At 46.8% G+C, this 27686-nt stretch overlaps 1 long non-coding RNA gene across 1 annotated transcript; it reads right to left on the reverse strand.

Annotated features, from left to right (window-relative positions):
• Nucleotides 1-3445: 3445 nt before the first annotated feature.
• On the reverse strand, nt 3446-27124 carry LOC142018056 (uncharacterized). Its single transcript, XR_012646670.1, has 3 exons — nt 26991-27124; nt 18839-18955; nt 3446-4001 (listed from the first exon to the last, which is right to left on the reverse strand). It is a non-coding gene; the product is annotated as an uncharacterized LOC142018056 (long non-coding RNA).
• Nucleotides 27125-27686: the final 562 nt, after the last annotated feature.

Genomic DNA, 27686 nt, shown 5'->3' on the forward strand with positions numbered 1-27686 from the left:
TCCAAGAGCAACCCACCAAACAGGTTTCAGGATGGAGGGGGCCACTAGAGGCTGAGGGAAGCCCCCAAATCTCTAGCCACCCCAGAAAGGTTGCAGGCCTGGGGGGGTGGGGGAGGGGCAGGTTGAGGCTGGAGCCAGCCTGCAGAGTACCAGCCCCCACCTGACAACTGTGCAACCCCAGTTTCACTCCTCCCAGACCCTGGCCATGAACCCCTGCCCTAAATTATGCACTTCCTACTTGCCTCGACTTCTGCATCTCCATCCCCTGCCTTGAGCTCCCTCTGCCTTGAACCCCACCTACACTTCCCAACCCTCAGCTCTAAGCCACCCACCGCCTGTCCTTCCTTATCCCTGAACCAACGCTCCAGCCTTCATTTTTTTAATTTTTAAAAAATACTGTCGGTGATAAAAAGCATGTACATTTTTCATTTATTTTTTAAAAGTTACTTCAAAGACTCAAACAACATCAGGTACATCTGCTAGTTGAAAATGTTTCCATAGTCAATGAACATTATGTCCATTATCTGATTTAGTAAGAATGATGCCTGTCATTTCTGTATAATGAAAAAATATTGTATGCTATATGTTATTGAGCATCAAGCCAGATCAGTGTGGAAGGAACACACCAAACACACAATATTCAAAACTTGCAAACAAAGTTATCAAGTTCATAGAAGCTGCTTTCCTAAGCCAATTACAAATGATGGTCTGGGTCCTCACCAACTTTCATGGGTGGATAGTTAGAACTAATGCCACTAAATTTAATGGAATTATATAATATTTTCCACCAAGAAGCTGAAAATGAATAGGACACTTTACCAAAAAAAGAGTATTCAGTTAACATACATAATTATAAAAACCTGGTAGGTTTTACTAATAGGAAATAAATCATGTGTATCTGTGAAGAGTGTTGTGTGAGTTTTAGATTCATGGTTTATAATGACCACATTACCCACACATGACAAAGCAGTGAGTAAGCAAAGCTGTTAGTATAATGAGTAACACTTGTAGCCCCTCTTCCTGCCTGTCTGCTTCTGTGTGTGTGACCCAAGTAACGCAGACACTAGTATATATATATTTTTTTTACAGGAAAAGTGCCTTACTGGATCTTTCTTACTGTTTTGCTAGTACAGGGAAAAAAGAGATAAGGAATAAAAGTAGATTTGAGAAAATTGTAATACTGCTATGCATAAAAAAGAAAATACGTGAAAAATATTGTCTTAAATCAGAGGCCCCCAAACTGGAGGAGGTATAGAGGAACATCAAAGGGGGGACACAGCAGGGCACAGTCCTGCCCCCAACTGCCTTTCTCATTCCCAGGACCACACCTACTCCCATCCCCATCTTTGGCATGTCTCCATGCACATCCCTGCCCCCCGCTGGAGCTGTGGCTCTGTCCCAGGCAAGTGCTAGATTTGGGAGTGGGCAGGGAGCAGAGTTGCACGTGGCTGCAGACCTGGCTTCTGGCTCCCACTGCTCCCAGACCCCACCCCCAGCTGTATGCTCTGCCTTTGCTACCTTACTCCTGTACACATCCCTCCCCGCACACCCCTCCCTCCACTGAGCCACAGGCCCACTCCCAACCCCAGGGAGAGGGATGGGAGAAGTCCAGACAGGGATAAAAGAAGGTGCAACACTCAAAAGTCCTCAGACTGCTGCCTTAAAATAGTATTCTTAGCTCTGTTCAGAGCTACCTTACTGTGTCCTTTGTACTTAGATACTAATATTGTGAGAGACAATATAGTCATTCTTACTACATTCTGTTCAACAGCTTGGCCCTGTAACATTGAACATGGTCTCTAACCCTCATAAGGAAGTTAAGACGAAAATCATCCCGTTTACCAAATTCAAGGCATGTTGTAAACCACTTCTTAGCCATAGCATTCTCCTAGAGAACTAAAGTAAAAGGTAATCCAACAATAACAGCCCATCATTGCAAGCAGGACAAGAAACTGGTGTTATTCTCAAAATTAGTATCCCACAACTGCATTTAAAATTAAAGTGAAGACTTGAGCTCCCTCTCAGGTAGTTTTTGCTGTATCTTATTATTCTTACAGGTATATACTATGTCTGGGGCTTTAGTAAGACCACCACATATAATACATAACCGATATTACTATATGGTGGTGATATACAAATAAACATCGCATTTATCATGCACCTTTGACTATATTAGCCACCATTTGTTTCCTAACCTATTTCCAGTAGGGTAACACTTATCTTTCTTTTATACTGCAAGTGAGACCTATGAAAGAAAGCTCTGAATAGGAACTAAATATTATCAATTAAATATAGGAACTAAATATTTTCAATTAAATATAGAAACTAAATATTGTTCAAACCCTGCTTCAGATACTGTTAAAATTATACCTGCCACAAAGATTTCCTTTCCTTTTCTCTTTAGATGTGGAATAAACCCACCTCCATATCTACACTTTATGTCACCCCACCCCATAATGTACTCATTTTTAAATACCCTAAGGGCTTGTGTACACTAGCCCCATCCTTCCAAGGGGGCATGTAAATGAGCCCAAGTGGTGAATAGTCACGAGGTGATGCTCACCATATGCAGCACCTCATTAGCCTAATTCTTGCTGCGTGAATTTCAAAGTTTCTAACTTTGAAGTGCCAGCAAGCAGTCTAGCTGTGGGCATTTCGGAGTACCCATGCAACTCCAATGTTGCCTTACTCCTAAAATGTGTTGGAGTAAGGGAACTTGGAAGTTGCATGGGTACTTCGAAGTGCCCACAGCTAGACTGCTTGCCGGCACTTCAAAGTCAGCAACTTTGAAGTTCGTGCAGTGAGAATTAGCCTAATGAGGTGCAGCACCACATTGCTATTCACCACTTGGGCACATTTATATGCCCCCTTCAAAGGAAGGGGCTAGTGTAGACAAGCTCTCACAGGGGCTACCCTTAGAAAGTTGACATTAGCTAATGGATTCTTCAGAGTTACAGTACCTCAGTTATTTTGTTTTCCAATTAGAGAGAAGAAATGGTGGCATCTTACTGTGGGGGTAAGCTTGTTAGAGGAGATGGCAGTTTAAATGCAGAGGCATTCTAGTGGGGCTATATTTAATATTAGCAAAAACTGAGCCACCATAATCCTAGATTATGGACTTAACATGAACTGGTAAAAGTGGTCAAATTTCACCACACAAAAAATGAGAGGGAAAAACTATTTTCCCCTCTCCATGACAGCAGCAGTGTTGAATGAAAATTGTTTTTGAATTTCAAAATGTGAAATTCTGCTTTGTTTCAAGGATCACTTTTTATACCAAAAGATAAATATTTGCTTGAAGCTTTGACAATTTGTGTAACTGTGTAACTATGAAATATGGTCTCTTTGGTAACATATACAAGGCATTATATATTTTTTTGTTTCTTTATGAAGACTATCAATCACAAAAAACACAAATATTTGAATAAACCACAAAATTGTCCATTCTGTAAAATTTTAATTTAAAGCAAAATTTCTGAGGTATAAAATGGCTGGCCTGGAATAAAATTTCAAATTTTAAATCCATGTCAAGAAATACACTGTTATTTATGCTCTATGTGAGGGAGCAGTATGATAGATCAGAGCTCCAGTATAAGGAGGGAGAAAAATCAGGTGATTGTCTTTGGATTAAGTTTAGAGATGGAAACAATGGAGGTGATGTTGTGGTTGGTGTCTGCTATAGACTGCCAGATCAGGGAGATAAGGTAGATGAGGACTTCTTCAGACAACTAAGAGAAGTTTCCAAATCACAGGTCCTGGTTCTCATGGGAGACTTTAATCATCCAGATGTTTGTTGGGAAACCAATACAACAGCACACAGACAATCCAGGAAGTTTTTGGAGAATGTTGCAGATAACTTCTTGGTACAAGTGCTGAAGGAACCAACCCGGGGCTGTGCACAACTTGACTTGCTGCTCAAAAACAGGGAAGAACTAGTAGGAGAAATAGAAGTGCATGGCAACCTGGGCTGTAGTGACCATGAGATGGTAGATTTCAGGATCCTGAAAAACAAAGAAAGACAATCAGTAATATATGGACTCTTGATTTCAAAAGAGCAGACTTCGACTCCCTGAGAAAACTGTTAGACAGGATGCCCTGGGAAATGAAGATGAAGGGGAAAAGAGTTCAAGAGAAATGGAAGTATTTTAAAGAAGTCTTACTGAAGACACAGGAACAAGCCATACTGCTGTATAGTAAGAAATGCAAATATGGTAGGCAGCCAGCTTGGCTTAACAGGGAAATCCTTGGTCAGCTTAACGTCAAAAAGCGAGCGTATAAGACATAGAAACATGGACAATTGATGAAGGAGAAGTATAAATATATAGCTGGATAATGCTGGGCAGTAATCAGGAAAGCAAAAGCACAATTGGAACTGCAGCTGGCAAGGGATGTGAAGAGTAACAAGAAGGGTTTCTACAGGCATGTTAACAATAAGAGGGTTATCAGGGAAGGTGTGGGGCCATTACTGGATGAAAAAGGTAACCTAGTGATGGATGATGTAAGAAAAGCTGAAGTACTCAATGCTTTTTATGCCTCAGTCTTCACAGACAAGGACAGCTGCTAGACTGCGGTGCTAGACAATGCGGTATGGGAAGGTGGAGGGCAGCCATCGATGAAGAAGAAACGAGTTAAGAGCTACCTAGTAAAACTAGATGTAAACAAATCTATGGGTCTGGATTTAATACACCCAAGGGTACTGAGGGAATTGGCAGATGTCATTGCCAAGCCATTGGCCATTATCTTTGAAGATTCTTAGAGATCAGGAGAGATCCCAGATGACTGGAAAAAGGCAAATGTAGTGCCCATCTTTAAAAAAGGAAAGAAGGACAATCCAAGGAACTATAGACCCGTCAGCCTTACCTCAATCCATGGGAAAATAATGGAGTGAATCCTCAAAGAATCCATTTTGGAGCACTTGGAAGAGGGGAACATGATCAAGAGTAGTCAACATGGATTCACCCAGGATTAGTCATGATTAAGCAAACTGTTTAGGTTCTGTGACAAGATAACAGGCTCTGTGGACATGGAGAAGTCAGTGGATGTAATATACCTTGACTTCAGCAAAGCTTTTGATACAGTCTGTCATAACATTCTTGTCCATAAGTTAAGGAAGTATGGATTGGATCCATGGACTATAAGATGGATAGAAAGCTGGCTTGATGGTCAAGCCCAACGGGTAGTGGTCAATAGCTCATTATCTGGATAGTGGTTGGTTTCAAGCGGAGTGCTGCAAGGCTCAGTTCTGGGGCTGGTGTTGTTCAACATCTTTATTAATGAGCTGGATGAGGGACTGGATTTCACCCTCAGCAAGTTTGCAGATGACACTAAGCTAGGGGGAGAGGTAGATTCATTGGTGGGTAGAGATAGGATCCAGAGTGACCTGGATAAATTGGAGGATTGGGCCAAAAGAAATCTGATGTGGTTCAACAAGGAGAAGTGTAGAGTCCTGCACCTGGGACGGAAGAATCCCAAGCATTATTATAGGCTGGGGACCGACTGGCTAAATAGCAGTACAGTGGAAAAGGACCTAGACGTTACGGTGGATGAAAGGCTACATATGAGTAAACAGTGTGCCCTTCTAGCCAAGAAGGCTAACGGCATATTAGGATGCATTAGGAGAAGCATTGCAAGCAGATCTAGAGAAGTGGTTGTTCCCCTCTATTCAGCACTGGTGAGGACACATCTGGAATACTATGTCCAGTTTTGGGTCCCCCAGTATAAAAAGGATGTGGATGTGCTGGAGCAGGTTCAGCAGAGGGCAACAAAAATGTTTAAGGGGCTGGAGCACACGATCTGTGAGGAGAGGCTGAGGGATTTGGGTCTATTTAGTTTACAGGAGAGAAGACTGAGGAGTGGTTTAATAGCAGCCTTCAACTTTTCTGAAGGGCTGCTCTAAAGAGGATGGAGAGCAACTGTTCTCAGTGGTGACAGATGGCAGAACAAGGAACAATGATCTGAAATTACAGAAGGAGAGAAGTAGGTTGGATATTAGGAAAAACCACTTCACCAGGAGGGTGGTGAAGCATTGGAATGTGTTGCCTAGAGAGGTGGTGGATTCTCCATCCCTCGAGGTTTTTAAGTCCCGGCTTGACAAGGCCCTGGCTGGGAAGACTCAGTTGGGGTTGATCCTGCTTGTAGCAGGGGGCTGGACTAGATGACCTTCTGGGGTCCCTTACAGTCCTACGATTCTATGATTCTATTTATTTTTAGCAATTCCTCAATACGCTGGGGCTACGTCTAAATTACAGAAGTATTTCGAAAGATCTCTTCTGAAAGAACTTGTTTTGAAAGAGTGTGTCCATACACAAAAAAGCAGATCAAAAGAGTGATCTGCTTTTTTGAAAGAGAGTGTCCACACAGCCCCCATTTTTTCAAAAGAACGGGCTACAGATCGAAAAAATCAGGTGCCATGAGAACTGCTCTTTCGAAAAAAGAGACCACAGAACATCTACACACATTTTCTTTCAAAAGAAGCTTTCGAAAGAAGGCGCATTTCCTGAAATGGGAGTGGAAAAGCACTTTTGAAAGGACCACCACATTCTTTCAATTCAATTTCAAAAGAAAATGCTTTTTGTGTATAGACGCTCTGCTGGATATTTTGAAAGAGCCCCTTCTTTCCAAAAATGTTTCGAAAGGACTTGCTAGTGTAGACATGGCCTCGTTGTATGTGCATGTGAATCGAAATGTATACAGCACAGACAAATTCATATATACAGACACAGAACACAATTCCATTTCTTGTATCCCACCATTTTTATTTCTTTTCCCCACAGAGGATTCTTACCTCATTCTTGCTGAGTTGAATGGCTAGCATTTCTAATTACATGAGTCAGACACTCCTGTGATTCCCCAAACCTCCCACTTGTATATTAATCTTTTCCAGATTCGTGGAATACAGAAATATACAGCACATGAGAACTCGGAGGTGGTGTCAGGAAAGAACCCACATTTTAAAGCTAGTAATACAAATCTTTAATTTATCTTGCAACCAAGATCTGGTAAGTTTGCAATCCCTTAGCATTATGTACAGAGTGCAAAAAAATAGTACACAACAGGTGCGCATACATGGGCAGCTTCTGTCAACAAAACCGGGCATTTGTCAACAAAACTCCTGGAGCATCTACAAGGTTAAAGGGTTCTATTGAGAGTTTGTTGACAAAATGCAGCTGTTCAGCAGGCAGCATTATCCCTGTTCCCGATGCCTCTGTCCACTGTATTTTGCCGACAGAGTGTGCATGTAGACACTTCGGTTAACAGAGAGGGCTTCCTGTTCCCTGGCAGCCTTTTTTGCAGAGCTTTCAGTCAGTTATTCTTTCAAGAGAAGGCAGGGCAGTCTGGCTGCTCTCTGTCAATAGAGCGGCTTGCTTTTTCAATCTGCTTTTGTGTGTAGATGCTATCTATTGACAGAGGAACTGCTGAGGTTTCTCTGTCAACAGTGACCTCTGTTGACAGAGTCTGTGAGTAGACGTGGCCAACATGTTGACAAATATCAACATCAAATTGACTCCATCCAAATAAAGCTCAATATAATTCTCAAACCTTCTTGCCCATGAAAACAGATTAACTTACTATAATATACTATCAAGGCCAACAAACTATAGCTTTGTCAGACCAACAAGTGAAACAAACCAAAAAGATGAGACCCCTTCAATCAGAATGTTTTCACTCTGTTCTTCAGACTCTTAGCAAGAGCATGCTACAGCTCTGTGTAAAAGTAGAGATGATTTCTTCAGTAGTCAGGACCCCAAATGTGCAGATCTCAACCACCACATGAAATTATATTCACTAGTGCTCCTTGTTTCTGTGCCCCTAGTAATCAGACAGGCATATTCAGCGCCAATTTGTAGTCACTTTGGGTTTATGCTGTGACTGGTGTAACTGTAATCAGGATTTATCTGTAATGCACTAGCTGGATCTTTCAAGGGACCTTTAAGCTTCATTCTCCAGAGATCATGTTACAGTCCTTCATTACAGAGATGCACAGAATCATCAAATGACTTGGCCAAAGCTATACCGTGAATCAGTGACAGGAACAGAATTTGGGAGCCTTAGCTTTCAGGCCTATGGTCACTGCTAGACTTCTCTGTCATCCCAAGTGTATCTTAACTGTGTTTGATTAAATCCTCAAAGTAATCGTAGTTTGGCTAATAAAGGCTATTCTTTTTAACTTTTCTATCAGATTTTATACAGCTGTGGCACATTTATTTACAGTATGTATTCCTCTAGGTACATCACAAGTATTTTTCAGTAAATATTTGATACAAATATTTGCTCAGTTTGAAAGTGGCATTAAGTACAGCCCCTAATCTCCTCCCACATTACCTCTATAGTAAAATAAATAATATTGCCAACCAAAGAAAAAATACTCTGACAGGCCAGAGCAAAGAAAACATGCACACAAATGGAGCCTTATATGACCTCTACTAATCATTAACTAATGTGCACAAAGAAAAGAAATGTATGGAGAACGAAAAAAGCCTCAGGTAAACAGATGGAAACCAGCAAATACAGACTGAATTGGGGACTGGACAAAGCATCACCATGCTATTGAACAATCCAAGAAAATTGGTTCAGTTTAAACACATCACCGGTGCCAAAAACATTCAAATAAACTATTATGAAGGGAGGAATGTTTTAAGTAACAGAATGATACATACAATTACCAGCCAAGTCGCACCTCTAACACCTGATTTCTCCAGTTGCACACCCGTGGAGCCATCCCCTTCTTCTTGGGGTTAAAACAAGCTTTTATCCCACTCTAAGACTAGGTGCTGGGTGCTGATTCCCTCCCTGTGTATCAATCACGATCAGTTTTAGATGGTTTGACTTGGGCTCAGACTCTGCAGTTCAACTCCCTCCAGGACATAATATTGGCAGTTTGTGACCAAACAGCATCCTTACTTCCAGTGGCTGCCAGCTACCTAAAATAACAGAATTTGGGATCTTCCCAGGTTCCCTAATGGGACTGCCCAGAAGAGGGCGTACATCAGCTGCAGCTTCTAAAAGCAGGAAACAGCTCCTGGCAGGGCTCTAGGGAAGCACGTCTGCCAGCTCTGCAGCTGCTCCTCACCACCTGTCATTTTGCTTGGGCCACAGCTCAGCCCTGCTTCTAGTGGCATTGCAAGAGCTGCCTGCTGGGGTTTTGGCTACAACCAGAATAACCAGCATGACCCCATGTCATAGTCAACCCACACCTGACATGCCACACCCAGCAGGTCCTGGCCCCTGCTGCCACACCCACTTTGGAGTCACATCATGGCCACCCTCTGCAATGAGCACAACAGGAAAGGAGTGTGTGTGAGATTTGGGCAGGGGGTGCAAATGGAGATGGAATGAGGGGGCAGTAGAGAGTGCTGGAAATCAGGCTCAGGTACGGGCTATGAACATGCTGTGCTTGGGTCATGTTGTGGTTGAGCAGCTGCAAAGGGAATGGTGGAGCAAGTCCCTACTGTGGACTTCTAATGGATAGAACAGGGATTGTACACTGAAGTCTTACCCAGGGTGGAAGATTGACTTGAGTGGGCTCTGCTTCAAGCCAAGTGTTATTTAACAGAAAACATTTTTAAAACTAATAAAGCGTACTGCGCACATACCTCATTCTTCCCTAAGACCTACTGTTCCTTGCATCTGGGAGACCCACATCCTTCAGCTTCCTCCACTGAGCCCTGTCTGCCTGGACAGTTGTTCATAAGCAAACATTCTTCTCCTCAGAGAGGTTTTGTAACTCTTCTGGGTATGGGTGCACAGTACATTAAGGAGTGATGGACATGGGTAACAATAGCAGAGAAAAGACATGGGAACATGGGCTTCACTTCTTCATTTGTTGTGTGATGGTCCTTTGATGGCCAGTTGCAGTCTGACATAAGTTTTGGAGCATATTAGAGACAAGATACAAGATATTTGAAGCTAGCAGCTAGTTGACTTTCTAGTGTGTAGGTAAGTCCCTTATCTGGCAAAGCACAGTACTGCCTTCTTATATAGTTCCCACTGAATTCAAGCTTTATTAGCATATAATAGACTAACCCTAATACAAATTACATCACTGTAGTCACATGGGGAAGTCTTCTTACATGACACAGGATAAACTCATTGATCAGATCACATGCAGTGTTCAGATCATTACTTCATCAGTTCTAAAGCTTGGTACATAAAAATTCCTACAGCAGTCATATAACCTTCTTACATATCCACTACACTTATGTTATACCATCACTAACAATTTCTGGCACAGAATTTGCTACACATATAGGCTACGTCTACACGTGCACCCAACTTCGAAATAGCTTATTTCGATGTTGCGACATCGAAATAGTCTATTTCGATTAATAACATCTACACGTCCTCCAGGGCCGGCAACGTCGATGTTCAACTTCGACGTTGCTCAGCCCAACATCGAAATAGGCGCAGCGAGGGAACGTCTACACGTCAAAGTAGCACACATCGAAATAAGGGAGCCAGGCACAGCTGCAGACAGGGTCACGGGGCGGACTCAACAGCAAGTCGCTCCCTTAAAGGGCCCCTCCCAGACACACTTTCATTAAACAGTGCAAGATACACAGAGCCAACAACTAGTTGCAGACCCTGTATATGCAGCACGGACCCCCAGCTGCAGCAGCAGCAGCCAGAAGCCCTGGGCTAAGGGCTGCTGCCCACGGTGACCACAGAGCCCCGCAAGGGCTGGAGAGAGAGTATTTCTCAACCCCCCAGCTGATGGCCGCCATGGAGGACCCCGCTATTTCGATGTTGCGGGACGCGGATCGTCTACACGTCCCTACTTCGATGTTGAACGTCGAAGTAGGGCGCTATTCCCATCCGCTCATGGGGTTAGCGACTTCGACGTCTCGCCACCTAACGTCGATTTCAACTTCGAAATAGCGCCCAACACGTGTAGACGTGACGGGCGCTATTTCGAAGTTACTGCCGCTACTTCGAAGTAGCGTGCACGTGTAGACGCAGCTATACAGTGACACAGCTTTTTCTGTCAGATTCACAGGAAAATGTGTAATCTTAGAAAAGGAAAGAAAAAACACTGCCACTGAAGTTACACACAAGATCCTTGATCTGTAGAGGATGTGGTCTGAATGAACAAGCAGTTTCCAAAAGCAAAGACAACGTTTTTATGGGGTTAACATTACTCGGCAAGTCACATACACATGATCAAAATTACAGGATTACAATATATTTTTAGTCCTGTGGGTTTTTTGTTTTTTTAAGTTTTTCCTTTCAGTTCCTTCTTTAAGTGCAATGGCAACAGCTAGACTGGTTACAATTACTGAAAAGCATTTATCAAGATATTTTATATACCAGATTTAAGTCAAGTTTAATTTCTACCAAATATATAACATATAATTATATTTAAGCAATTTAGTGTATTGGATAACTGCAGAAATGGAAAAAAGTATAAATTGCTTAGCATTGCTTATGTTTGAAATACTGTTTTACAAATGGTTGAGGAACTGATTACAATGAATTTTTTTAAAGATAACTTTTCAAGTTTTACCATTTAGAAATAGAGAGAAACACACAGACAGTGAAGTATATCAGAGTTTTCTGCATCCATGAAGAAAAAAAGTTTCACCCAACAATTTGGACAGACTACTTGGAAAAGTAACAGTTGACAGGAGGAAGCCATGGTAATATTTTACCTAGGGGTTACGAGATAGGGGATTGCCTGGGTCAGGAGATGGGTAATTGTCCAAGAAACTTTTCATAACTCAAAAATCATCCAAGATGAATGGTGGCTAGTATATAAGTGACATTTATTGACTTCTGTGAAATAAGAAAGCTACTGCTGTATAAAATCATGCTGTAGCTGAATTGGAACTTTAACCAATAACAATGTTTGTGATTATCCAGACTATGTAGATGTAGCTTATCACATCTTCAGGTGTGGAGCACCTCCAGATCCCCAGAGGCTTCACAAAGAATTTCTTCCATCCACACAGCTTTGCACAATTGTTTTGTGTCTTGTGGAGAGGTCACCTTCTGCTGAAGCAATCAGCTGCTGCTAGAGACTGGATACTAAATTTGATGGGCCAATGGCCCAATTCAGTGATAAATTCTTCACTTCTTATTCTGTTGTAATGGTTAAAAAAACCATAAATACACAAATGCTGTAATGTTTTGGTCAATTACTGTAGATTTTTTAATTATGAAAGTGGAAGAAAAAATACATAGCCACAAGTCACACATATGTAAAATAAACACTAAGCAGGAAATTGGTTCCTGGTTAGCCATCGTTAAGAGACCTATCCTTGCTGCCTTGACATGGGAGCAGGAGAAGGCCATATTCAGGGAACAACTTTTAGTGGGAGATAGAGTTGTTCAGCACACCTTTCAGTATCAGCTAAATTGTCAGCATCGAACTCACAATTGTGGCTATGATTGCAACTAGGAAAGAACAAAAATTGGCACAGTGGGATGTACTGCTGAAGCAGCTTTAAGAGCTTTTAAAATCAGGTAGATTTCAAATTGATGGTGTCCCTTCAACACCCTTGGCTAAGTACAGGTCAGGAGATGACCCGGCAGAAGCCAAAGGACTTCTACCAGGACATATTTTCTTAACTGCAGTCACCAGATTGGCTCATTACTTTGAGATATGCTCATCTGTAGGGTTACTGATTTGTGGGGGTTTCTTTAATTCTGCCAATGTGCTGCTTGCGTCATTTGTGTTCTTATATGGAGCTCTGCTTCTCCCTTCTGCAAGTGCCCTTACAATGGAACTATCCTGCAGGACCTATCCTGCAGGGTTTTTTTCCCACCATAGAATCAGATGAACATGCACACACATATTAACAAACCGTGTCTGAGAGGACCAGGTTAATCAGCATCCCCAAGCTGACCCCTCATCTGTCCCTGGACTCAGTACACTGGGTTGAGCAGCACTTCCAAGCTGCCTCCTTCTTATGCCCCAGGTTCAGCACATCCCATCCTCACTTTTTTGCTACAGTTATTCCGGTAGTAACCCTTTAGATGAGCACAACCCACAAAATTTTTAGGCACTGCAGAGATTTTTAGCCTAGGTCTGAGGAGATTGCTGCCAAGGGAAGGGAAGTCAAAAACACCAAAAGGGAATGGGGAGGGGGGTGAAGCAAACAGCTTAATCCTGAAAGTTGTTTAGTTCCAGGTAGTAACCATGCAAGGGCAGCCAAACAAACAAAACAGTTATAATGTTAAATCTAACTTAACTTTGATGAGAAAAGTCGGGTTTAGCAAACTGTAACTGATCTCATAAGTCAGGTAGAGAAGGCTATACCTAGAGAGGGAGAAAGAGAACTGGCTCTCACCACTCCATAAAGCTTGAATCAAGTGGGGTTCCTGGGTGGTGGTAGCTGAAGGTCCAGAGTGCTGGAAACAGGCAGAGCCTGCAGCATGATCAGTCAGGAGAAGATGAAGCCACAATGGAACTGATGTAGATGCTGGATTCAGGCATGAGAACAGTTTACTTGAGAAAGAGTAGGGGGTATTGAAAAGAAACCACGGTGGTCCACGGGAGAACACTACATTCATTTATGGGTAAACTGCTGATACATGGGAGTATACCAAAGTTATTTTGTTCAGGCCTTGGGGAATATTCCTCTGAGGGTGCCCAAAGTGCAATTAGGCAGCTTCAATATTTTGGATACCAATATGGGATTTATTACTAGAACTGGTCTGATAACTTCTGAACTGGGGGATTGCATGAGTGGGCTCATTAACATCTGGAACAGAGGTTCCCCAACATGCATGCTCTCCTAGGCCCAGAATTCAGTGCCATTCTTACCTTGGGATGGCTGTTTTCCATTCTTTATGTTAATAGAGATGCCCCTTTATCACATCTTTGATGCATATGAGACGAGGGGAGTTTATTTAATCCCACTATCCTTGTCTGAAGGGGCTTAGGTGTGCCTTCCCTTGCCTTTCCATTGCTTTTTGTATGATCTTATTCTGATCAGCTTTGGTTCAAGCAGAGGCTGGGAGGAGGGAAGTCTTTTGTAAGTCAGCCACGCTGGATACTATGCCCTGGTTTCCAAGAACACAGTATGCAGCTGATAGGTAACACTACTCTTAAAAGAAACATTGTTAATTTGAACTCATACATTGCATAATAATGATATGATCAGTGGAAGGCAAAGGGAGGAACTGTGCTCTAGAACGTAAGCCAACATAAGTCACTTTGCCTTTGTCATTCTTTTTGTTGTTGCCTATTTTCCCAGTTGTGAAACTGGGATAATACTTACCCACCTTCGTAATGCACCTTTAAGAAAGGTGGTATGTTACCTGGTAGTATCTTAAGACCTGATCCTACTCCCTTGTTACATCATTTTGTAAAGCTCACATCCACTAAAAATATTGAGAAAGCTCAATGGAAATTGTGGGCTATGGAGCCACTTGTGGAAAATTACAGAGAACGCATTCAAAGAAATCTTTAAAAGAAATAAAAGCAAATCATACAAATTATATTACTATCAACAACGAGTTTACTTTTCACCATTTATGCTGAAGTCAATGGAGTTGATCCAACTGACACCCTTGTTCTTAATTCACAAAAAAGCATTTGTCTTGCTCTGTATTCTCCTGGTTATTGTTGCATTTATTAACACTGCCATTGGTGTTTCTAGCAAATTTTCCTTTCTTCCTCTGTCTTCGTAAATGAATGCTTAAAGGGCATTTTAAATTTCATATTTTATACAATAAGCAAACATTTTAAAGCATCAGCTAAGCACATGTATTTTGGATCACAGGAAAAAAAAGTAAGAAAAAAAAAGTTTTTGGCAGTGGTATTCTTGACCCTGACATATTTCAGGAAAACAAACATTTCTTCTCTCTAAATTACATTCCCTTCCTGAAGTATGGCATGTCCTAATGTTACCTTGAATCTTCATTACAGATGGGAACAAGTCAGAATCCGGCTGAGACAGAGAGAGCTGGGATTATCCTCTACCCCTTTAATGTAATCAAGTTGTGATCACTAGTCCCCATGCAACCATCAACTTTGAGTTAAATGATCAATTCATTTTTGCCCATTGTAATGAGGTACATAACAGAGTTACTGGTGTAGGGTGCAATACCATTCATGTTAGAAAAACCATCTCTAAATTTAGAAACTTTAATGGTATTCTGCTACCAGCTGCCTGTGCTCTCCTGCATGCTTCCCCCAGTTGAAGGCCCCTGCAACTATACCATTTCTCTTTCCACATATTACAGACTGCTGCTTAAGGACTAACTCATCCCATTTTCTAGTTGGAGTTGATGATCTGTTACATGCTCCCACTGGTATCCTCCCTGGGGCTTTATTCATTAAGCTTTCAAGATCCCGCTGGTCTGAGTTATCAACAATGCTGAAATAAGTAAGGGTATCTTTAATGCAGAGTGTCACCTCTGCACACCTTTTACCTATGCTCTCATCCGAAAACAGATTTTTACATTCCAATCCCATGAAGTGTGCACCAGGTTTTAGTAATGCCAATGATTTCAGTTTTTTTCTGATCCAGGTCCCCTTGATAGCATAAGCACATGAAAAATTTCTTCTCTTTACATTTTATGTCACCTTGGTTCTCTTTGTTTAAGACACATTGAGTTTGAATTTGTAGTATTGTACCACATCTGCCTCTTCTACACCCTCCCATTGCTGCTCCAGGTAGTCTTGATTAGTCCCCTTCTATGCAGGTGCTCTCTGCCACTGGAATGTCACCTTTTGTAAGTTATTTGGAGCAGTCCAACTTTTGTGCAGCTCCACTGACTTTAATGGAGCCGCCTCAGGGAGGAATTTGGCACAGACATGTCAGTTTGGAAACATGTTCTGACTCCCTCATGACATGCAAGAACTAATTAGTGGCTGAGAACATCACTGCTCCCCTTCAAGTCTGTGGGCAAACCTTACTTTTTCCATAATCTGTATGCTAAGGTGCCACCTGGTAAGAGCTAGGCAGATGACAGCTGTTATCACTACTACTGCATGGCTGAGACTAGATTGTGTTTTCTTACATTTATTTATACTCCTATGTCAACTTCCCCCTCCTGAACCTGATTGTTTATTTCATCCAGTTATTACGTCTTGTCTTTTAGAATCTGGTTTTGGGACAGAGGCTGTTCATTGTGTCTGTAGAGCACCTAACTCAAATATTTAATAATAATTAATACTTTTAATAATAATTACTGAAGTCCTCAATGGTAAAAGTTATTGTTATTTTTCAATGGGCCCCTAGTTTTACAAGATGAACCAAACATTCATACATGTAAACAAACAACAACAAAACAAACAAACAAGCCTGGATTCTGTATTCATTTCTTTCTGTTTATTATTCCGCCTGGTATTTAAAAAAAAACAAAAACACAAGCAGGGACAACAGAGTCTGAGTACATGAACATGATTGTTCCCAAAATGACCTTAGGAAGGATGATCATTAACTAGCTATTGTGAAATGATGTTTAAAACACTTGAAAAGATTTTATGGCTTCTCACTGTGTTATTTAGTCTATGAATAAGTCCTGCCCTTAGCAATGCTAACATACCTCACAGATAACCGCCTCCTCTGGTTGAATTGCTGGCTGACCTACAGAACTACCTTTGTCTGTGCATACTGGCAGTGACATGTAACGTATGTGTAGCTACAAGCCAAAGTGAACAACAGGCTGCATCTTTTTGGCAGTGTGTCAGTGAAGGACTCTGGTGGAAGGAGGCTATGGGGAAAGGTTTCAGCAGCTCCCTGCTATTTGAACCTTTTATGAGCCTTGAAGAAAGGCTCTATCAAGGGAGGCAGCCTCACCTCTTGTAGAAATTTTCCCCATGGCAGGAGTCTGTGCATTTTGTAGGGAAAGACTCCAACAGCTTGAAGCTGATGGAACCTTTACTCACAGCCTCCTCACTGGCAGTCTTTCCCTGTGGGAAGGAAAGGCTCCAAACACAGGGAGGTAGCATGATACTAACCTGCTATAAATAGCAATCTAGATGGGGAGGCACAGCTTGAGCAAGCAGACTCTTCAAGCCTGTCTACTGTATTTGCCTAAGCCTTACTGTCTGCACTGCTATTTTCCCCAGTGTTGAGGGGCTACCTGTTTATGTTCCTGTACAGAAGCAAGTTGTCTAGAGGTACCCAGAGAGAGAGACATACCAGAAGTGTTTTGAACAGTAGATGAGGCAGTGGCTAAAATTCAAGTGAACATTTTTATTTAGCATTTTGTAGAGAATGTTGAGTTGGGCCTAGAAGCTGTGAAAATATTTACTTGTTTACGAGTTCATTCAAGTGTTCTGCGCACTGAATTGAAGAGATGGGGTTGTGAGCAGAGACCATTGTAGTGACGTGGGCAGTATATGAAACAATCTACTTGACAAGCTGGTACTGCTCAATATGAGAAAGGATAGGCCCTGGGAATACTGGGTGAGGAAAGGAAGTGAATAATTTACTGAGGGTATACAAAAGTAGACAGCAATAGGTGAGCAAGCAGTGAAAGTTAGGGCTTGTCCTCACTTACTGGAAATTGATCTCTTGAGGTTCAATTTAACAGGGTTAGTAAGGACCTGCTAAGTTGACTGCTGATGGCACCCCATTAACCCCAGTACTCCCCTGGGCTGTGAGGAGTAAATGAAGTTGACCGGAGAGTTTCTCCTGTTGACCTTCTGCAGTGGGGATCCTGCAGAAATTTGACCTAAGGTACATAGACTTCAGCTATGCTATTCTCGTATCTGGCATTGTGTATGTTAGATCAACTTTCTCCAGGAGTGTAGCTCTGGCCTTAGATAGCTACCAAGCACATCCAAGCAACAACAGAACCTGAACTGGGTGCTGAATATTAAACTGATGTTACAAAGATGGGAGCTAGTGAATTTAAACTCTCAAAAAAGTGAATGGGAATCTTGTAAACATACAAACCCTAAGGATCCTGTTGCTAACAGGTTCTAACAAGATAGGAGATGATCTAAAGAAAGAGCAACTGGTTCAAGGGATGGAAGCTGAGAGATCCAATCCATTCTGGTCTGGATGGTTTGCAGTCTCAGATTCACAGATGATGATCACAAGGATTCTACAAAACAAAAAAGCAGTTGTGTAGCACTTTAAAGAGTCTTTAAAGTGCTACATGACTGCTTTTTTGCTTTGCTAGAATGCAGACTAACACAGCTATCACTCTGTCACTACTCAAGGATTCTACAAGTAAGTATTTTTGAATTACTCCCAATTTAGAAGAAAATGTAGCTAGACTAGATGACTGGCACTCCTCCAAATTGGGGAGGGGTACCAGCTAATGGGAAGGACACATGACCTCCCCATGTGACTCCTCCCCACCCTCAGCCTAGGGCCCCCTTGCTCTCCCTGTCCCCTCTCACTCCACATTACACAGGGGCATAGGCAGAGAGTTATATGGGCCTGTGGTACCCAGGCACTAGGAATATTCCTGCCCAGGACTGTGGGGTCAGACCAGGGGGTGAATCGGTGCAGCAGCATTGCTGCTCCTCAGCTTCCCACCAGCTGGGGCAGTCAGGGTGGGGGACTGGCATGGCAGCATGGCTGCTCTCTGGCTTCCCCCAGCTGGGGGAGGTGGGGGACTGGAGCCAGCAGGCAAAGTGTTGTACCACCTGGCCCAATCCACTTGCTGATTTTGACTTGCATAAATCCACGTAATGCATAAGTCAAAATTGCAGACATTGGGGTTTTACTGTATAGATACACACTCACACTGTACATATTTTAATTAGCAGGGGCTTTTCTCTTTCCTCTGTGCCTAAAAATTACAACCCAAGCTCATCCAATCATTCTGAATTTTAACAAAAATTATTACATAGTTTTGTTAGGACATAAATAGAGGGGGTGAATAAAGCAAGATACTTTTCACAACTGCAGTAAATTGTGAATGAACTCACTTTGACCATGTTTACATCCCTCTTGAATTGGTGTTCCAGGAACACATGAGTAATTCAGTTTGTTGGCACCAAATCCTTATGAAGCATGAATTTTGAAGCTGTTGTCAGTATCCATGCCTGTGAAGATCAACAACACAAATGCTCAAGCCAGGATGTGGCAGGTTGTTTTTCTCACAGGCATTCCCCCTTCTCACTATAGAGCAACATTTTCCAAACTACATTCTGGCAGAACATGCATGCTCTGTGAGCTGTTCCAAAGTGCTCCACCAGTGAAATTGATTATTGGCTGTCTCTTCCCCATTTTCAGGGAAAAAATAAATTTTGGGATGCAATTTGCTCAGTTGTACAGTTTTGCTCACCACTGGCTTTGACCTACAGTTAACTGGGGCTAAACTCTAGTGGCCCCAGCTTAAACCTCCCTGCAGCCCAGCGTGACCATGGCTCAGCACAGCCCCAGCTCAAACCTCCCAGCCCCATGTGCCTACGGCTTAACCCCCAAGTCCTGGCCTAACACCACCTCCCCAGCCCTGTGCATCTACAGCTCAACCTCTCCAGTCCCAGCTCAAGCCACCCAGCCCTGTGCGCATGTGGCTAAAGCCCCCGACCCCAGCTCAAACTTTCCAGCCCAGTGCACCCTTGGCTCAATTCCCCAGCCCCAGCTCATCACCGCACAGCCCCAGCTCAACTCTCCACACCTGTTTCCCCTGCAACCCTAACCCACTCATCCATCACATTACATTAATTAATTAAGTGTGCTCATTTTATTAATGTTTTGTCTGTCATCCCTGCTCTATTTGTTTTGTTAATGTCTGGGTTCATTATTATTTACTGAACTGCATTTACTGTACAATAATCTTAATTAATATCTGCTAGTAATGTTCCTCATAGTCAGAATGATGTAAAAAAGATGAAGTGTTCTGCAGAGAGCGCCGTGACATCCAAGTGTTCCACGACCAGAAAAAGGTTGGGAACCGCTGCTATAGAGCCACTGTGCAAGGGTCTGTCCTTTTAGCATCTCAGCCCTCTGGCCAGTTCAAACATTCAAGTCCACCCCTTTTGGGATTCACATAGAGTACAATATGGAAATCTTGGAAAGTCAGTAAGGATTTTCCCCTTAGGTTGGGGTCTTAGGCTCTGGCCCCTTGCACCTCCAAAATTTTCCCCATTAGGTTCCTCACCAAGGTATAGACTTCTCTCGTAATGCCCTCCTTTAGGGATTGGCAGAGGAGCCCAAGACCACCATCTCCCTTGGGCTCTGATCTAGGGCCAAATGGTAGGCAGCTAAGTTCAAAAGTTCAAATTTAGAGCTGAATCAGATGCCTCTCTTTTTACTGCAGTGATCTGAACCAAACATTCCTGAACTTAGAACTTTGAATCTTGATCTGAACTTTGCAGCTCTAGACTATTTCTACAATAAGCCATAACAAACCATAGTTCCATACTTCATTGTTCCAGAAATCTAAAGCTCGTGAATGAAATAGTCAGTGTTTGGTATGTTTGTTCCATGACAGTAACGAGCTCCAAAATGAGAAAAAGTATTTAACTTTTTCACTGTACAAAGATTTATTACTAGTAGGAAAGACAGGGAAAATCTGATAATAATCTTCTCTTCTCTGCTCTTCATATTCAATGATTTTCCTTGCAGAGAGTGCATTTTTCCACTCCCATCTATACTTTTCTCTGACTTCTGTCATCATTTGCTTGGGACACTATAGCTGCGTCTACACGTGCTGGCTACTTCGAAGTAGCTGCGCCAACATCAAAATAGCGCCCGCCACAGCTACATGTGGCGGGCACTATTTCGAAGTTGACATCGACATAAGGCGGCGAGACGTCGAAGTCACTATCCCCATCAGGAGATGGGAATAGCGCCCTACTTCAACGTTGAACGTCGAAGTAGGGAACGTGTAGCCGTTACGCATCCCGCAACATCAAAATAGCAGGGTCCACCATGGCGGCCATCAGCTGAGGGGTTGAGAGACACTCTCTCCAGCCCCTGAGCTTGATGGTCGCCGCGTGCAGCGGCCCCTTAAAGGTCCCCGCCCCCTGCCTTCCTGTGCAGGAAGCTGAGAGAGTGTGCAGGCGGCAGCCCAGCCACGCGGCCAGCCTGCACATCCCTCTGCAGCCACACACACACCCCTCGCTGCAATGGCCGCCCCACAGCCCCCCAAGTGCCCCCAGGGCACCCCCCCCGCAAGGGGAGCCAGGGCTCCCAGCCCGGCAGCCAGGCTGGGAAGCAGCAGTGGGGCCCCTCCTGGACGGAGGCTGAGCTTCGGGACCTGCTGGGGCTCTGGAGTGAGGAGGAGGTGCTCCAGGTAATGGGGAGCAAGAGGCGGAACACGGATGCGTTCACTCGGCTGGCTGAGGGCCTGGCTGCCCGGGGTCACCCTGCCCGCACTCCTGACCACGTCAGGAATAAGGTGAAGGAGCTGCGGCAGGGTTACGCCTGGGCCCGGGATGCGGCCGGCCGATCTGGGGCCGCCCCCGTCACTTGCCCCTTTTACAGGGAGCTCAGGGCCATCCTGGGCCCCCGGCACACCTCCTCCCCTCCGGCCACTCTTGATACCTCAGCCGACGAGCCCCAGCAGGCCCCGGAGGTGGAGTCCACCCCGGAGGTAAGCCCCGCACCCCAGGGGCCCCCCCAGGAGCCCACCCCTGGGACGCCGGAGGAGGAGGAGGAGGAGGGATCCTCCTCCAGCGATGGGGGGCTCCGGATAGACATCCCGTCCCGGAGCTCCAGCAGGGCGTCCGCTCACCAGGTGTCCCCCGACCGTGGGAGCAGACCACCAGGTATGTACCCCCCCGGTGCACACCCCCGGGGTTGAGGGGCGGGGGTAACAGACATGACCAGGGCCCTCCACATGCCCAGATGACCATGGCCCCAAGGACAGCAGTGGCATGTCCCTCACAGAAGTGCATCAGCCCCTGCCCCCCCAGCACGACAGTGCCATGCCCCATCCCTGGGGATGGGGGGAGCGGAACCTAGGGTCCCCTGGGGGGAAGGGGGTGAGACACCCATCATCATCATCAGCAGCATCTCCCGGGGATGGGGAACCAGCAGCAGAGGGGTGGGGGGACAAGGGCCACGGCTCGGGGCCCACACTAACGGCTGTCTCCACTTTTCTTCCCCCCCTGTGTTCCGCAGCTGCACCATCGGAAGGACCAGAGAGTGCCGGCGAGGTGTCAGTGGTCCCGGGGAGCCCACCGGGGCCATCAGTCCAGGCCAGCCCCTCAGCGGAGCACCAACCGGCCCCAGGGCGGGGACGATGGCGGAGCCAGCACCACCCACGGACAGCGACGGACCCCTAGCTGCTGGCAATCCTCCGTCAGCAGCTGGAGGTCTCTGAGCAGCGCCTGTGGGCGGAGGAGCGGCGCCTCCAACTCCAGGAGCGGGCGCTGGCCTGGTGCCAGGAGGCATGGGGGGCCTTTATGCGCACCTTCGAGCGCATCGTGGACTACCTGGCCCCCCCATGCCACGCCGGCCGCCACTCTGCCCGCCCTGCCTGCTCCACCCGCTGCTGCACCCGCCATCGCACTGCCATCCGCCACCGAGGGCCCTTCCGCCAAGGGGGACCTGGGGCCAGCTGACACCCGCTGGCCTTATCTCCCGGTCCGCCCGGCCCCCAGCCAGCCCCGGCCAGGGCTGAGGCTGAGGCGCGGGTCGCGGCCGCCCACCCCCAGTGCTGGACATTAGGGGGTGTGGGGCCCAGGACGTGGCCCCCCCGCTCCCCCTTTGTATATATCCCCTTCAGTAATCATCTTCTTTTGTAAATAGTTTGTATTAGACCCCTGTTGTTATGCTGATACCTGCCCCCCCGCATGTAAATAGTTCTCCCCTTCCTTGTCTTCCCCTTTTTTCTTTCATCTTATCTGATTTATAATACATATATATATATTATTTATGTTGCCTGTAAATAGTTAGTTATGATAATAATAATAAGAGTTCAACATATATCTGGTTTGACGAACAAATATCTTTTTATTTACAAGAAAAGTGTGGGGGGGTGCTCTTGGGTGCTCTGTGGTGTGGGCGTAGGGGCAGGGAGTGTTGTGGAGGATGGGGGGGTGCAGTGGGAGGCCTGCCAGCATTCACCCCACGGCCTTGTCGAACTGGGCCCGCAGGGCCTCCCAGACCCAGGTCCCTTCGGGGTCCACCTGGCGACTGGGGGCAGCGGGTGGCTGCACATCGGCCCTGCCAGCCTCCACAGCCCAGCCCTGAAAGAATGCCTCCCCCTTGCTCTCGACAAGGTTGTGGAGGGCGCTGCACGCGCCCACAATCTGGGGGATGTTGGTGGGGCCCGCATCAAGGCGGGTGAGGAGGCACCTCCAACACCCTTTGAGGCGCCCAAATGTGCGCTCTGCCACCTGGCGCGTGTGGTTCAGGCGCATGTTGAAGCACTCCTGGCTGGCTGACAGGTGGCCCGTGTAAGAGTGCATGAGCCAGGGCCGGAGGGGGTATGCCGCGTCTGCGATGACGCAGAGGGGCATGGTGGTGTCCCCCACAGGGATCTTCCGCTGGGGGATGAAGGTCCCCGCCTCCAGCCGGCAGCACAGGCCCGAATTCCGGAATACCCGGGCGTCGTGGGTGCTGCCAGGCCAGCCCACATATATGTCCAGGAAGCGGCCCCAGCTGTCCACCAAGGCCTGGAGGACCACTGAGTGGTAGCCCTTCCTGTTTAAGTAGCATTCTCCAGTGTGCTCCAGGGCATGGATGGGGATGTGGGTCCCATCCAGAGCCCCGAAGTAATTGGGGAAGCCCAGGGTGGCAAACCCCGCGATGGCAGCATCCGGGTCCCCAAGCCGCACGAGCCTGTGGAGGAGCAGGGCGTTGATGGCGCAGACGACCTGCAGGGGAAGCACATGGGAGAGCACCAATGAGGGGTGTGCAGGGTGTGTGTGGCCCTCCCCTGCCAGGGCTCCTCTCCCCTCCCCTCCCCTGCCAGGGCTCACCTCCCCTGCCAGGGCTGCCTCCCTCTCCCCCCGTGGGTCCTCTTACCTCCATGAGGACAGCCCCGACGGTGGCCTTGCCGACGCCAAACTGCTGGCCCACAGATCGGTAGCTGTCTGGACTGGCCAGCTTCCAGACAGCGATGCTGACCCGTTTCTCCACAGTGAGGGCACGCGGCATGAAGGTGTCCTGGTGCCTCAGTGCGGGGGTGAGCCACTGGCATAGCTCCAGAAATGTCTGCCGGCTCATGCAAAAGTTGTGGAGCCAGCGGTCGTCGTCCCACTCTCCGAGCACCAGCCGCTCCCACCAGTCAGTGCTCATGGGGTAGCTCCACAGCCGGCGGCGTGTGCGGCGGGCTGCAGGGTTTGGGGTTGCTTCCTCCTCCCCTGCGGGCAGCTCCTCCTCTGTGGCTAGGATGTGATCAGCTGCCTCCTGCATGGCATCGAGCAGGGCGAGCACTGCTCCTGCAGGGGCGGCTAGGTGGACCCCTGGCTGCTGCTGCTGCTGCTGCTGCTGGGGGTCCATGACTGCGTCGCCCGAGGTGTGCGTGCCTATGGCTCTGCAGACTGCGTGCTGTGCAGGCTGAGTGTGTCTGGGAGGGGCCCTTTAAGGGAGCGGCTAGCTGTTGCCCCGGAAGTGCTAGTCCGTGTGATGGGGTTCTGGGGTCCCCCAAGCTCTGCACCCTTTCCGCAGGCAGGAGAGTCTCTCACTCAGCAGGAAAACAGCAGGTTTATTAGTCGACAGGACACAGCATCATACAGAGGAGTCAGTACAGCAGGCAGAGACAGCCAGTCCAATCCATGCTGGGGAGAGGAGGCCCCAAGGGGCCCCCAGAGCTGGGGCCTTGCCCCCTCCTTTGTCTCTCTCTCTCTCCCAGCCCAGACTAACTGCTTCCGACTCCCAGTTCCAATTCAAACCCCTCAGGCTCCACCTCCTCCTTTGTCTGCAGTACAAAGGTGTTACCTGGTTGTCAGGGTTACCCTCAGCAGGAGCCCCACACCCTCTGTGAGCCACACACACACACACAGGTATCCCCCACTTCATCACATCTCTCCCCCCTTCCAGACCGAACTGAGCAGGGTCACTCAGCCAGTGACCTGGGGAAGTTTGGGGCCCTCCCCTTGTGATTGGGCATCAGCTGTCCCCTTAGTGCTCCCCTTGATGTGCACCACCTCCATGTCATAATCCTGCTGGGGGAGGCTCCAACTCAGGAGCTTGGTATTGGCCCTTTTCATGTGATGCAGCCGGGCAAGTCCCTTTAGTTCCCTTGGGTTGGTCGGTCTCCCTGCTTCGGCCCCGGTCCGTCAGCCACGTTCTCAAGTCGGGCAGGCAGAGCCCATACAGATGCTGCAGCACCAACCGATCAAATAGTTCTTTTCTGGTCTGGGCCCTGCCCTGTCTGCCCACCAGTCCATACAGCTGCTCCAGCCAATGTTTGGATTTCAGTTACAGCCCAGTAAGGGAAGGTACAAATGCTTCCACCCTTGGCATTTAGCCAGACCACCAAAATGGTTGTATGCCTCAGTTTCCCCTTCCATGCCACACAACAGGTTTGGAATGTTCCTCCTTATGTGAGAGGTTGCAAGACTAGTTACAGGGAACAATGGTGACATTTCAGAGTTACAGACTCCTTCAACATACAACTCATGCTTCTACATCCATGTCATCATGTCACATGGCTCTTTCCAAACATTCAGTACATGGTATAGTTCTACAGCTTTTGGTAGCAGCACCCCTTGGTTACAGCAGTCAGCGTGAGTAACAGAACAAACCCATTGCAACTGCACATTTACGTTGCTCTTTGGTAGACCACAACCTTTGTGCAACATCCTTGAGAATCTGGTATTTTGCGGCTCAATGGCTGAGGCCTTTCTTAGCACCATCAAGTTCTAATCTTCTCTCTTGCCCCCTGGGGTGGAAATTTGATCTCTCTGACTGTGCCCTCCCTTCTAACAAGAGCTGGGCCATTGATGATCTCAGGGAGATGGCCCCCTCCCAGCCAGCCTGGAAATTTGCAAACCAAACTGCTTTTTGAGAGTTGTTTTGTGAGTCCCAGACGCAGAATTCACATGGAGGAATCCCTGTTTATCCCTTACTGGCCCACCAGGACCACAGCTCCTTTGTTCTTCCCCCTCCAACTACTGCCTCCCCATGGAATCAGAAGTGGAGTCCAGTATGCGAATATAAGTGTTTCCACCATCTGGAGATGGGGAATTGCTGGCCCTCTCCTGCATCCTACAGAGACTGACTGTGCAGCTGTTTTACTTGGTTCTCACAAGGCTGCTCACACTCCCTGATAGTTTTCACTTTACTTGCATCAACTTCCAATTCCTGAGAAACTTTTACCCTGCCTGCTTTGGACCCTTGCAGAGCACAGCCAGTGGTTTCACACTCAGGCAGGTCCTGGCCATCAGGATCTGAAACAAACTTCTCCCCAGGCAAAGGGCTGGCTCTGGTGCTTACAGACAAGCACCTTTCCTGTTCACTCTCCTTCACCTCACTCCCATTTTCTGCAGTCCCCACAGACGGGTCAGGAAAAGTTTCAGGGAAATTTTTCTTCCTCAAGAGCTCCCCCAAACAATAACTCACCCCTGTCTGGCTCCACAGGGGCACTGCTCCCTTGAGCCACAACCAGCTCCTGGGTTTCACCTACACCCAGGATCACTTCTGGCCCATCAGGCAGATTCCCACGTAATCCCCCTCTAGGCAGACAGCCAGTACCACCGGACAGAAGGTTAGGGTCCCTTTCCTCCCTTCTGCTGCCAGCTTCTTTATCTTCATCAGTCAGCATAACTCCATTGCCCATCTGTTCTTGTGTCCTGGCTAGAGGATGACTCCGGTAGGACAGAGTCCTCTCACCCCCTCCCAGTAACACCTCAGCATCAGGCAAAGAACAAGTACCAGAATCGTCTGGTCTCTGGGATTCCCTGATGATACTAACTGGATTAGACCAAGTTAAAGCATCATCCCCCCTGAGAGACACAGAGGTAGGCCCACTTCCCATCTGGGCTTCAGCTGCCCTCAGATCCAGCTCTGGGATCTTGGCTCCATCTTGAGCCCCCACAGGCTCAGACAAAGGATTCACTTCCCCAGAAGCAGAAGCACTTTTCTTGCACCAAGGACCAGTGTCCTTAGCAGGGATACCACTGCCCATCCCAGAGCTATTCCCTCTGCTCCAGCCCCCATGGCTGGGTTTAGGCACACCTGGAATGCTCTTTCCTGGTGGTTCCTTCTCCAGCCACCCCAGGCTGGGGAAGTCTTCCTCAGACAATGGGCTAGTTTCCTCATTGGCACCTTTTCCAAATGCAGGCTCTGCTCTCTCCCCAGGCTGCTGCTGCTGCTGCTGTTCAACACAGACAGACAATGGGAGACACTCTCTCCTTTGTCCCTGCCCCTTGGCTGGTCTCCGCACACACACAGAAGGTGGAGCAGCTTCTCTCAGAGACAACTTGCCATTCCCAGTGAACAAGCTGCTTTCCTGCACAGACACACAGGCACCTTCCTCGGCCCAGGCCTGGAAAACTCTTCGCAGGTCTGTCTTGGCCACTAGATGACAATGGGCTGGAATCGCTCCTTCCCTCCTTGAGCTGCGGCAGGCCACTCGGTTCAGAGCTCCATGCAGTCCAGGGTTCCCTGCCCCGATCTGGGCTCACCTCTGCAGGATTTTCCTTAACCCTCAGCTCTGCCACTGCACATCCACGCTGCCTTGTCCAGCTTCTTTAATCTCGATTCAGTTTCCAGGTGCTGCCACTTCACAGCGGAGTTGCTCAGCGTGGTTGCAGGCTCTCAGGCTGATGCCCTCTGCACCCCACGATTCCTGGAAGAATCCCTTCAGTGTGCCAGGCTCCTTGCGGGTCACAAGCTCCCTGGGGTTAGGCCGTAGGCCCCTCTGCCCTCTGG

Source organism: Carettochelys insculpta, chromosome 9, assembly GCF_033958435.1.
Source record: "Carettochelys insculpta isolate YL-2023 chromosome 9, ASM3395843v1, whole genome shotgun sequence".
In the NCBI taxonomy this organism is placed as follows: domain Eukaryota; kingdom Metazoa; phylum Chordata; order Testudines; family Carettochelyidae; genus Carettochelys; species Carettochelys insculpta.